Source organism: Nomascus leucogenys, chromosome 17 (assembly GCF_006542625.1).
Source record: "Nomascus leucogenys isolate Asia chromosome 17, Asia_NLE_v1, whole genome shotgun sequence".
Taxonomy (NCBI): Eukaryota; Metazoa; Chordata; class Mammalia; order Primates; family Hylobatidae; genus Nomascus; species Nomascus leucogenys.
Genome location: NC_044397.1, coordinates 15,350,998 through 15,364,375, shown reverse-complemented (window position 1 = coordinate 15,364,375; position 13,378 = coordinate 15,350,998). Strand labels below are relative to the sequence as shown.

At 37.4% G+C, this 13,378-nt stretch overlaps 1 protein-coding gene across 2 annotated transcripts in view; it reads right to left on the bottom strand.

The window, feature by feature from the left end:
- KCNH7 (potassium voltage-gated channel subfamily H member 7) overlaps positions 1 to 13,378 on the bottom strand; it is a 465,696-nt gene that overhangs the window by 118,004 nt on the left and 334,314 nt on the right. The window lies entirely within an intron of this gene.

Sequence of the window (13,378 nt, the reverse complement as noted above, 5' to 3'; positions counted from 1 at the left end):
TTTCCTTTCACTTAATAAATTCTACTCCACTCACTCTTCAAGCGTCCACATGCCTACTTCTTCCTGGTTGTAAGACAAGAAGCCAGACCTAGCTGAGCTAAAGAGCAAAAAATCCTGTGTCATTTTGGGGGCTCGCACAGGATGCCTGGAGGGTGAGTAAATGAGACCCAAAACCTTTCACTTTCACTTCTGAGACTTCTAGTCCTCAGACTTTTTCTGAAGGCTGATGCAGCACCAAACCTCTTGTGAGCCAATTAAGAATAAATGGTGCAGCTACAGAGGACAGGATGCTAGATAGGATCCCAACAACACCCCTGCCCATCACTCTCAGGGCTTGGGAATGTCAGCCTTGTTCCAATCCAGACTTTTCTACAGCATTTTCTTTCTTTTTTTCGGGGCTGTCATGGCACCTCTTTTTAAATAATCTTAAGGGTGCTGCTGCAAACTGCAGAGATATTACTATGTAGAATGAGCATTTGGCCAAGCCATCAGATATACGATTCAGGATAATGTGACTTCCATCTGTTCTTAGAGGCACCCCCCAGCTCCACCCAATGGCCACAGGTATGCACTCCCCACTGCAACCTCCCCTCCCAGCTGGGGTGCATGGCTGTGTCTGCCACACACACATGCTGTGTCCAGTGACCACGCAGGGCAGGAATAAGCTGCGGCTGCTTCCCGGGTACCAAGGCAATCTCGGGAGCCAAGGCCCTCATGCAGCCTGTTGGCCAGCGTTTCCCACTCTCTGACCGGTCCTTCCACGAACCTGTGGAGCCTTTCCTCCTCTGGCTGAGCCAAGACTGTACAAAGATGAAGAGTTTCTCTCCCTGGTGGAGAAACACATTTGCATAGAGCTAAAGGTTTTCCCCCCAGGCATTGTCCCCACCCTGCACTTAAACTGTTTGTTTTTCTTTTTCCCACAGTGCCAGGAGTTAACACAGCCCTGCAGATACGGGCAGCTTTTCTATGCAAGAGGTTTTTTTGTTTCCTTTGAGAGTCATTTTACTAGGCCAGGACCCCAATTCACAGGACTCCCTTTCCTCTCCCTTGTTTGAGGGGGACCCAGCTCCACAGCTTTACCTTAGCATGACTGATTCCTGCCAATTAGGCCCCCTCCCATTTCATAGATAGAGGTCATGCTAGTATCTATGACATAGACAAGGTATAGGGAACTCAAAGGTTACCAACAGCAGGAAGGAGTCTGTGTGTAGGTAAACGTGGATAATTCCCACCCACTAGGTCTCCCTGTTAACATGGGTGAAAAGTTGCATAGGCATTCATGGGTGGCACCCTGCCGAGGTTGCCAGGACTCGGGGATATAAGGACAGAAGAAAGAATGGAACACTATTATTTCTCTCCCTCACGTACCCCTGGAATTTGCTAGGAAGAGAAAGGAACTAGGGACGCCTTGTTCCCCTCTTTCTAGATGGGTAGCCATTCATCTTCAGTCTGTACTTCTTTCAAATGCCTCCTTTGGGGAAAAAAAAGCTTTTTTTTTCCTCGAACTCTGTCCTCTCTTTGTGGATGGGTAATTGTGTCCTGTACTACAGGACACTTCCCTTAGATCCATCCTCAAATGGGGAAAAGTTAATTTCCCCAAACTTTAAACTGCGTAGCTTAAATGAGCTCAGGGGAAGGGAACCCAGAAGCCTGACATGCCCCGAAAAGGGTAAAAGTTCTTACCAGACAGACTTCTAGCCTCCCTCTCCCTGTGCAAACCAGCTGAATGAATGATAAAATTACTGCTTATATCCTCTGTAAAGTTTTGATTAATGGAAAAAAAAGGATTTCTGTCTTGTCTTAAGCTGTAGCCAATCTGGTGTGCTTTGTGTGTCTTTCTGTATGGTTCTGTCAAAAAGGGGGGTACTTTAGGCTAGAACGTGGGCCTAGGATCGCATAAGCCTGCTGTTTAAGCCAGCCTGGCAAATTGGTCAGTAACAAACTTTGCTGCAAGTCTCCATCTTGTTTTATGTCCTTGGGAGCTTGACTTTGTAACCATATGGCAGTACTCTCTTTTGGTCTCTGCCATTTTAATGGCCACCTGATATCAACCCTGGCTTAGGGAATGAGTACTTTCTGGTTAATACCTTTGTGACTTTTATCATTTGCTGATTATCTTCCCTTCCATGAACAACTTCTAGCTTCTTTTCTTAAATCCTCCTTTCCCTGAGCTACCTATAAAGATTCCAGATTTTGTAAAAACTGTTTTCCACCTCTGAAAATACCTTGAACACCTTGAACACTAAGGTTAAGTCATAACCTTAGTTGAGGCTTATTGGCTTCACCTGTGAGATTACTTTTGGTAAAGCTCAAAAGCCAGAAATATTGGCCGCTTTGCATGGCTAAAGTCAGGTAATAAGGATCTCAGATCTTGTTTTTTTTTTTTGTTTTTTTTTTTTTTTCTGGAAAAGGTTTATTTCGCAGTCAGCTGTATTACTTTTCTCCATTTTGTCTTGCCACTCTTAATGCACATGTCAGAGGCCCTAAGATAACTTCTGATAGCCTGGGATGCCTGGTGAAAAACAGAGAAGGTGCCACGGACTCCATTTTGGGAAAAAAAATATTTGTTTTCCTCATGGAACCCCGGGAATTAAAAGCAAATAGATCCCTCTCAAAATTTGTTTTTGTCTTCTAGGTATGCCTGTTTTTTGGCCCTGGAAACTACATGTTTTCCTAGCCCTGCTTCTTGGAAAGCTATACCCTGAGTCCAATAATTCCAATTAGGAGATAGACAAATGAAAAATCTTACAACTATTGGATCTTCTTCTGTCTGTGTAATCACATATGTGTTAGATGTGTGACGGTTATATAGAAATAGAGCTCTAATTAATTGGCTTAAAGAAAAATAAGCACTTAGATCAAATATTTTTTGAAGGAAAAATAAAGGCTATAATGCTTTTTAGTTCATGTGACTTTAATCTTTGAGGAATAAAAGTCTTAAAGATTATTGGTAAAATACAAACGTTTTCAAAATGTAAATATGTGGTCTAAAGTATGCAGGTCAGATACTAGGTTTGCTAAATGTTTCAAGGTTATAAGCTGCTTCTTTGGCCTTTGAGAACTGCTCAACTTGCCTGCTTTGCAATTTGATAAGGCCTAGGGACATAGGGAACTAACCATGTCCCTAACTATGCTGGAGTCAGAACTTATCTGTGCCTAGTACATAATTAAAATAACTTACCAAGTTTTACACTAAAATTAAAAATTGCTAAGATTTGCCATCATAACATGTAATTGAGACCACTGAAAATAGATTTACATGCAAGCTGTGTAAGGAAAGTAAAGTGTGTTTTTAGTAAAAGATTATAAGAAGGCATGAGAATGTAAATTTTTGCCTAGGGTTAGAGAATAGTTTTGAAATAGAAAAGATAAAGCTGAAGGTTTAAACAAATGGTGGAAGATTTGTAAAAAATAATCTTGCAAAAGAAATTCTGTGTGTGAACATATTGACTAACTTCAAAAAGGTATTATATAGTTTTTACATAAATTGAGTATTGAAATAAAAGCACAACAAGGTTTTCTTAAGGTATTGATCTGTTCTTTAACAAAGATTTGTAAAGGGTTATAAAAGGTTTACAAGAATCTCACCACATGGTCAAACTGGTTAAGATGAGATAGAATTATGTTTAAGGTTTCATTTAAAAATTGGGGTTGATATTAATAGCAGACTAATGCAAGGGTAAAATTTGGCTTTCTGTCTCTTGAACAAGATTTTCATGTAATAGTAAAGGATAATGAAAGGTTTTTGGCCTTTCTTAAAATTTTTGAGTCATCATTTTGGCTAAATGAATAACTTAGGGTAATCTGGAATTCTATTTCATAATATCAAGTATTGTGAACCTTTACCCTGTTTGGTAGGCTTCACAAAATCAAACTTCAGTTTCATTGTTGTCTTTCCTGACCCCTAACTTTTAGATGCTAGAGAGGGCCCCTGGAGCATCCAAAAGATAGGTAAACAGGATTATTTGACATTTTTAGTTATTTCCAAAATGATGTTTTATCTTCTTCAGGTTATATTTTAGTGAACAATAAGTGTGTATGTTCCAAAATTGTATGGGATGTCTAAAATTCTAATGTCTGAGTATATGCTATCAATCATAACAAAGGTTATTATGTTAACCTATCATAAACTACAGAAATAACCAAATTTCTTTGTCAATCATGTTTTTGACTGTAACTATCCTGGGCATTTTGTCATTCACAGACAATTGTTGTCTTGTTTTGATCCTTTCTAAAAAATGGTTTAAAATCAGATATAGGACTTGGACAGGAGCTCTGAAACACAAGTTTGTGATATGTTTGGAGATTGTGACATTGGAATAGAGGGAAACATATGGGACTCATGAAGAGCTGAAATGCTCATGAATATCAAGCAGAACAAGAGTTAACTGAATGAACTGAACTAATAGAAAACTGAATTAATCATTTAATTTTTACTTGAAATGTTGGTGATCCTTTTGTTTTTCAGAGTCAGGGAAATTTATTTTGAACTATTTAGAGCCTTTAATAATTGAGTAAGCTATACTCCTGTGAACAAAATTTTGAGCATATTTGTTTCTTTCTGCCTGGTTTCTCCAGAATTTTGAAACTATTTGTGAGTATTCTTAACTTATGGCAATATATTTATTTGCATTAGTGCAGTAAGAATCCATTTTCTTTTTGTAACAGGTCACAGTTGGAGAAACTGGTTGTTTTACCAAGGCTTTGACTGGAAGGATGTGCTTCCCTTTAAGGAATCAAGCTTGACCTGCAGAACCAATTAAGGCTCCTTAGGTACTTTGGCCTCATACCTTGTCTAAACAGTCCCTGTACAGGGTTCCTAACCTGTGGTGAGTAAAGAATGTCACTTCCCAACAGGCCCAGGAGCCCTATGTTCTGGGGACCTCAAGAGAGAGGAATTTACCCAAATCATAGGTATTTCAGAGTACAAATCCATGTCTGGGCTAGGCTTTAAAAGGTCTTATCTGAGATTCCTTGTAGAACAGAGTTCTATTAAAGTCAATTTTAAAGCCTATGTTAAATATAACTATTCTTGCTGTACTTTATGCAGATAATCAAGCCAAGTATAGGACTGAAGTTTATTTTACAAAGAACTCGGTCCTATCATGATTTGTTTTTGACAAAAATGAGGACTGGAGAGAGAAAAATTGTTTCAAAACTTAACATACACTTGTGATTCAATTCTAATCTCATTAGTTGTTTTCATGTTTTTGCCAACATTTTAGACTAATCCTGCTTATTCCTGTGAACCAACCTGTGATATCCAGCTGCAGCTCAGAAGAAACAAAAGGGATAGATAATGTAAAAATCTGGATCAATATTTTAATTCTGGGCAATTATCCTGCAAATCCTGGAGGTTTTTTGGTTTGGGAAAATAAGACCAAGGGAGTCAACCAAAGCCAAGCCCCATGCATCCAAATCTTAGCAGGGCTAACTATAGCCCCCAGTTATCTGGGCATGTCGGCAATCTTGGGATTGTGGAGCTGTCCTTACGCCCTTGATTCATTTTGATATACAGCTTCTGATAACCCAAATTGCTTCTTCTCGCTAAAAGGCCATTAAACTTCAAATGGCGATGCAAAGGAAACCATGCATGGATGTGCCATTCTTCCACGGACCCTTTAACAGACCTCAGGAGGAGCCCAAACTGCCACTTTCCCAAAACAGAACTCCCTGTCAGCAGGAAGCAGTTTAGAATGGTGATTGTCTACTTTCCCCAACAGCCGTTGGGGGGTCTCCACTCCTGAAGAAGGGAATGAAAGGAGTTAGCTTTCTTTAGTCAGACAGTAAAGAGAGTGTCCCCAGAGAACCTCTGACCAGCCCCACAAGTGCTTACACCAGACGTTTTGTGCAGATAAGAGAACTTACACAGTTCTCTTAAGCATGCCTGCAGTGGACTAAGGGCCCACATGCGCCCTGAGCCACCTGGAATTCACGCCTTATGCAAATATGGAACCCAGCCCCGTCAGCTTAGATATATAGAAGCCTTTGTATTCAACTGAAAAGGGGGGAAACCGGGAACCCACTTTCAGAACCCCTCTGTCTTTGCTGAGAGCTTTCCTTTTGCTTAAAAAATTCTACTCCACTCATTCTTTGAGTATCTGTGTGCCTACTTTTTCCTGGTCATGAGACAAGAACCCAGACCTAGCTGAGCTAAGGAGCAAAAAATCCTGCATCAGTACTGTGAATTTTGTTTTTAGTAATTTCAAGAGTGAAGAATCAATGAGTCTTTATACAAATAGTTGTTGAAAATTTGCCTTAAGTATAATTTTAAAACCATGAAATTATTATTGAAAAGTACTGCTATATATAAAACCACTTTCAGTTTGTTGTTGTATCTGAAAGACTTTTCAAATCCTATCACTGAAGAAATTCAGGACTAAATTTATCCAATTTGAAGGAAACTACAGAACAAGTTAAGATATTTTGTACTAATATCTATGGCCATACCACCCTGAGTACATGCAATCTCATCTGATCTCAGAAATGCAACAGGGTTGGTCCTGGTTAGTACTTGGATGGGAGAAACTTTGTATTCTTAAGCCTGAGATGACAAATAATTTTAAACATTAGCTAATAAGATAAAGTCGATGTTATTTCTTCATTAAAATTTCTTCATTACAAATCAGCCTGCATTCCTAAAGAAGTACTAAATCATAAATACTTGTTTTGGATTTATGTCAAAAATAAGTATAAATTGAGAAACACTGAGTCACAATGAAGAGATAATGAACCTGTTCATAATCAACAAAGTTCAATATAAGTAAAAGGCCCTAATCTTTCAGCTCTTCTTTAAGTCAGTAATAGGGTGGTTTTGCTTTTTCTGTAACTGTGCAGCATATGACCAACAAAAACCCCCATCCCACTATTCTAATCTGAAATCAGCATAAAGTAGATGGTATATAAATTTAAACAAGAGACTGTGCTGGAAATGAACCTCCATGGCAATGATAGCTTTGTAGGCTTTTTGAAAAGTTAACTAACCATTCAGATTAGGACATTTGGTGTCACAGTCAAATGTTACAAGTATGTCCAACTGCCACAGTAACTCCTGAGGAGATTTAGGGGACAAATGGGGAAACAGAACAGAATCATAAACCGGATATATTTTAGAGAATGAGAACTTCACTTTTGGAGTCAGATTACCTCGGTTTGAAGGCTACGTCCATCATTAATATATGACCTAAGCAAGTTGCTTTCTCTCTCTAAGCTTAATTTCTCCTCTATGAAATGCAGATGATAATAAACGCACAATCTCACAGTGCTGTCATATAGATTGATAATCCACTAAACTATTTACCACTGAGCCTGGCACATATCAAATGCTCAATCAATGTCAGAAATCATGAAAGTTACCATAATTCTATTTCCATGCCAATAATATACTTATATGAATCCTAAATATTGGGATCTATTATGGCTCTAAAGTCTACATAGACTTACAGATTATATGGCTTTTTAAATATTCAGATTTCTTTCTTATGACCTAAGTTATTTTGTGATTAAATCCGAACTAATTTTCTTGAGTACTTTCCTTAGGAAAGCTACGGGAAAATTATACTTGTGGACTAATAGTAAATTTTTTCTTATCTTCTGTTCTGCAGATTAATAACTTCTGGCTCATTAAGGTCCCTTCATACATCTTATTTCCTGATTATCTCAAAATGGGTTTCCACTGAATTCACCAGACATTCCTCTTACGTAATAAAGGCCAACTTATAGAACTATTTGGTCATAGTTCGATGAATACTAAGTTTAAAGGAAATGTAAACTATAGTTACTTTCATAATATGGTTTTGTAGCATTTATTAAATTAGCATGTGTAAATGCTATATACTGTTATGTAGTGTTTCTCCAAGTAATTTATAATGTCTTGAGTATCTATACTAGGTTTTATATTTCTGTGTTTCTAGAATCTACCCACCGCCCAATGTGGACTCTGTGTGTGTGTGTGTGTGTGTGTGTGTGTGTGTGTGTGTGTGTAGGGTGGGGGGTGCACGAGTGTGTGGTTAATGATGTTAATTTGAATTCCTATCTTCATTCTGCAATGGGCCACTGCTGTTTGATTCTCCTGCTTTACAGGCTTGCTTCTCTCTCTGCATTTTTCTGGTGTGACTGTCAGTCAAGGGGCTATGCTTTTTCCTCCACAAGGATGATCACATGGCCCAAGATGGTCAATAAGAGTCTTCTTTTTCTGGGAATAATATGGACACTGGAAGAAAGAAGGTCCTTCTCCCCAAATTACTAACTGTGAGCATTAGGTGAGACAGGAGAGTCTAGGAACTTTCTGCTATTAGGTGGGGAGTGCAGTCAACACAGAAGCAAGGGAGAGAATGTCACCTCTTACACAAAAATGTATATAGCTCACCCAAAGCAGATCTTTCTCTGTACCTTTCAGTAATATGGCCCAATAAACTTCCCCTCTTCCTTTCATTTTTTGCTTAAAGTGGTTTGAGTTGGATTTCTGTTACTTGCATTCTGTTACAGTATTGACTGATACAACGGCCAATAAAGATTTGAAATCCATGGTACCATCTTCTTTAACTATTCGGATATTCACACTTATCCAGGGAGAGTGGTCTAATACAAAACTTGTCAAAGCTGAACATGGCAACAAAATAATATGTTTCATCCTAAAAAGTGGCACAACATTTGAACTAAACTAGCCTCAGGAATAACAAAATCTTAGAATAGTGCAAAAGTGTGGTTCACTTTTATCTAAAAGGGGGCAAATATAGCCAATAATTTGATCTTCAATTGAGAAGTGCAATTGCTTGGTAAAAGGAGACCTTACCTTTGTTCTCCGCCCAACTTTTCTTACAATTCATTTTTTACTCTCCACCACTCCATTGGAATTTGGTAGAAATGGCCAGCCAAGGGCTTGCCTCCCTGAGATGTACACTACTGCACATCAGCCTTTACTGGCTGGACTGTAGTGAAGGAAAAAAAAACACACACATCTTCTGAGAATTATTTTCTCTTTTCTCCAAATAAATAAAGAAGGTGAGATGAAATGTGGCAAAATGAAATATGACATGATGCATTCCAGAAGACCAATAAGGCCAAAAGAGGTCTATGGATCCAAAATAACAGCAAGAACTGGAGTCTTGCCTAACAAAAGTTTTCAGAAGGAAGGCATTTGCTTTGGAGATTTTTGACTGCAGACTTACTCTTGCTTAATTCCACCCAATACCCTCAGTGGTTCATTTTTGAATCTTTTAAGATGCTACTATGTGTCATATAATTATACCAGGTACTGGTCATACAAACACCTAATGCTGCATTCATTCTTTGGTACATAGAGATTCCCACATGTGTTTCACTCCAGATTTTTATTCCTTATTTTGGAAACTTCGCACCTTCAAAACGCACTTAAGAGTTTATATTCCCCAAACACTATCCCAAACTCCCAATGTAGGTAAGGTTTCCTCTCTCAGCACCATCTGCACACACTGTGTTTACCCATAGAAAAATACTTTACATTGCACTGTAACGCCGATGTACTGTACTTGTCTACCTCCTTCAAGACTCAAAGGCAGAGATTTGCCTTTTAACTCTGAATTCCCAGCACCTAACACTGTGTGTGTTTATACATTATATATGGATATACATTATACATTATATATAATATACATATTGATATACATTAAATGTATATACAATACATATATGACATACATTATATGTTATATACAATATAATATATAATATGTACGTTATATATACACATACCATGTATATATGTATTATATTCAGCACATATAATATATAACATGTATATTATATATACACACATATGTATATTATATATACAAATAATATATAATATATAGTATATAGTATATAATGTATATATTATATATTATAGATAATACATGTCAATAAATGCTTTTGAATGAATAAACAAATACATGAATGATCAACGAATGAATGAATGAATGACCACATAGTCCCTACGTTGAAGAAGGTGACTCTAACTGAGGAGGCAAATAACTAATTGCCTAATTCTAATTTAATGTGTAATAGAGATAAGATCCAAGTGGTGAGACAGAACAACAGGAGCAGCGATTATTCTTTTCGTCTATGCCTTTTTCTCTTGATGACTGCTCTATTGTTTGTGCATTGTAGAGTGTTTAAAATTTATTGTTGTATAATCTATAAGCAAAATCTTGACTTCTTTTGAAGAAAGAAATATCATACAAATCTATTATGTGAATAAAATAAGAAAGAACATGTGATTAAGGAAATACTGCTGGCTGCCTACAGCAAACATGTTGAAAATTTCCTGACAAAGAGAATCTCCATGCAGGCCTAAAAAAGAAAATAAAAAGACAAGTAAAGTCTTTTTGTTATTACCAAGTTATTTTTGGTGACTAGAGGACAACTGATGTTAAAAGTAGTGAATATGGAAATTTCAAAGATAGCTGCAATTAGGAAATTTCACAAACACAAAATGAAGTATGTAATCCTATAAATGAGTTATTGAAGAGCTCTGCTTTCAAATGCTTAAATAAAGTTTCCAGAGGCTATGCCTGCAGGAGGAAGTTCTTGATATTTGATCTCTACATTGTTTGGTTTGACATGTGGACAATTGGAAGGTTTGTCACTAAGAGCTAAAAGGCGCCCCTACAAAGAAGATAAAGCATTTCTACTGATGCCTTTTTTCCCAGTTTCTGGTCTCAGCCTTTATTCAATCCCTTATTATTTCTAGCAAGGACCATAGCAACTTAAGTGTTTTACCTGACTCCAGAATTTCCTCCCATTCATTGTATTTTTTACACTGTAAAAAAAAAGAGAACTTAGAACTTTTATAAAATATGATCAAATTCTGATCTTCCAGCAGTTTGAAAAAGGCTTTTGCCTGTATCACACCTCTCCAATTGGGGTACTTTGGAGAATGGGAGGGGGGCACTCCACAATTTGTGGGAAGCATAAGAAGCTTTAGGAAAACTCTGGGGCCTTTCTGTGGGCCTCAGATTCACTCAGTGGTGAGTAGTCATCTTAGTCCATTTGGGCTGCTAAAATAAAATACTCATCAACTGGGTAGCTTACAAATAAGAGAAATGTATTGTCCACAGTTATGGGGGCTGTGAAGTCCAAGATCAAGTTGCCAGCCCATTTAGTGCCTGGTGAGGGCCTGCTTCCTTGTTCATAAATAATCTCCATCTTTTCATTGTAACCTCACAGTGCAGAAGAGGGCCAAAGAGCTCTCTGGGGCCTCTTTTACAAGGACACTAATCCCATTTATGAGAGCTCCACACTCATGACCCATTCTCAAAAGGTCCCATCTCCAAATGCCATCATGCTGGTGATTACGTTTCAACATATAAATTTTGGTGGGGACACAACATTAGGTCTATAATAGTATTTTAACACATTTTAAATGTTAAAACAAATATTGTTATGTTACAAAGCTAAATTTGAAAGTCACAGGGCTTTTAAAGATAAAGTGTGAGACCAGAAAAATGCAAAGCTTTTGATGGAAACTCTTGCATTTTACTCAGACCCCGATGGCACTTATGTGAAAAGGTAGAAAAGTGTTATTTTGAAGGTAAATTTTCCAGACTAGCCTCTCACCGGCTCAGAAAATCACTTGTTCTAAAAAGTCATATGGACTTTAATGCCTTCATAACTTTGTTCTTGTGTTTTTTTCTACCTGGAATTCTTATCCCTTCCCTTGGCTAACTCTTCCATCCATTTATGCACTCATTTATTCAGCAAACATTTCATGAACTCCATTCTGCCAGGTGTTCTACTAAGGCCCTCGTGATGTAGGGATAAAGAGATCCTGCAGAAATGGTGAGGAGAGTTGCGGGATCATAGAAGAATATTAATAAACATAATAATGACCTGACATTGCTTGTTATGTACTTAGTACTAGGATGGACACTTTCCACATTTCTATTTAATTCTTATATCAACTCTGAGAAGTAAGTTTTCCCAGTCCTGAAATTTGCCTTAATGTCACACAATAAATGCCACTTGCATTCGGCTTACAAAAAATGGCTGAAATAAAACACAATCCAGTTTGACTCTGATTTATGCTCTTAAAATTTACTGACTACGCAGTTTGATGTGACCTTCTAGATCTGGCTTCAGTGTTTAATCCTGTCTCTTTTTCTTCCCTGCAAATTCTTCCCTTATAGTGAATAACTTTCTCCCTAATATTCTTTATTACCATGCATTTCATTATTGATATTTGTATATATGTTTCCTGTCCCACTATCTGAGAAAGCCCCCAGAGCAGGTGCTTCTCGGATCTCTGTGTGTATCACATTCTCCTGGCACAGTGGATCTGCTGAACATGGCGGCATAGGGTGGCCTCTGTGGTGGACCAAGCACATGAAAGACTTGCTGAGATCACACATGGCTGCACACAGGCCTTAAGATGTGTTTTGTTCAGCCTAAAGAAGAGTTCAAAGCATTTTTTAGTTTGTCAACTTTAAGAAATAAAGAGGTTATCTTAAATTCTGCATTTCCAGCTTCTCTTTTAAAATGGGAAGATTTGCAAGCATTCATTAATTGGTCAAGCATTTCTGCCTAACCACAGTTAGCTAGAGCTGCATATCAGCTGTCTGCTTTAGATGGGGACTGCACTACACAGTTCGCCACAGTCCCCATTGCCATGCTGTGCTTCTCTTTAAATTTTATTCCCTTGTGCACTTGCAGGGCCCTGATCCTAATATTTCCAACTTTTCTTCTGTCTCCTCTTAAGTCTCTTGATTCCCATATATTCATATAATGGTAGGAATGTATAAATAATAAAACTTTTAAAGTAAAAACAATTGAAAGGAAAATACAAAGCTATCAAAATGATGTCAATACAATGTGTGTAACAGTAAACTGTTCATTTACCCATTTTACTAAATATAAGTTAAGAAAAGTGAAATGCCAAGAAAAGAAAGCCTCTTCACTACATAAATATTAAAATATATAGAAAAAATGCTCTCAAGAATGGCATGTATAATTTCTCACCTCAAATAAATATAGACTGCACAGGTCTATTTATAACTTGCTCATGGTCTTTTCATAGCTATTTCAGCTCACACATAAGAGGTTATCTGGAAACAGTACTATAGTGTGGTTTGTAGTGATTACAATTACAGAAAAACTTCATTAATTCAAAAACTTCAATGCTTGGGATAAAGAATGGGGGCAAGCTTGGCTTTATATTATAGAGAGTTTATGCAAAGATTTCCTAAGCAAATATACTGAGTAAATTGTTCATAAAAGAACCGCTTGCTTGACAAATTTTAAAGTCATGAATTCCCAACAATGGAAGTGCACTGTAAGCAAAAGCTATATACTGCTTAGGTTGGTATATTGATATAATAAGTAGAAATCATTTTTATCTACTTCTGAAGCAGAACACCTGCTA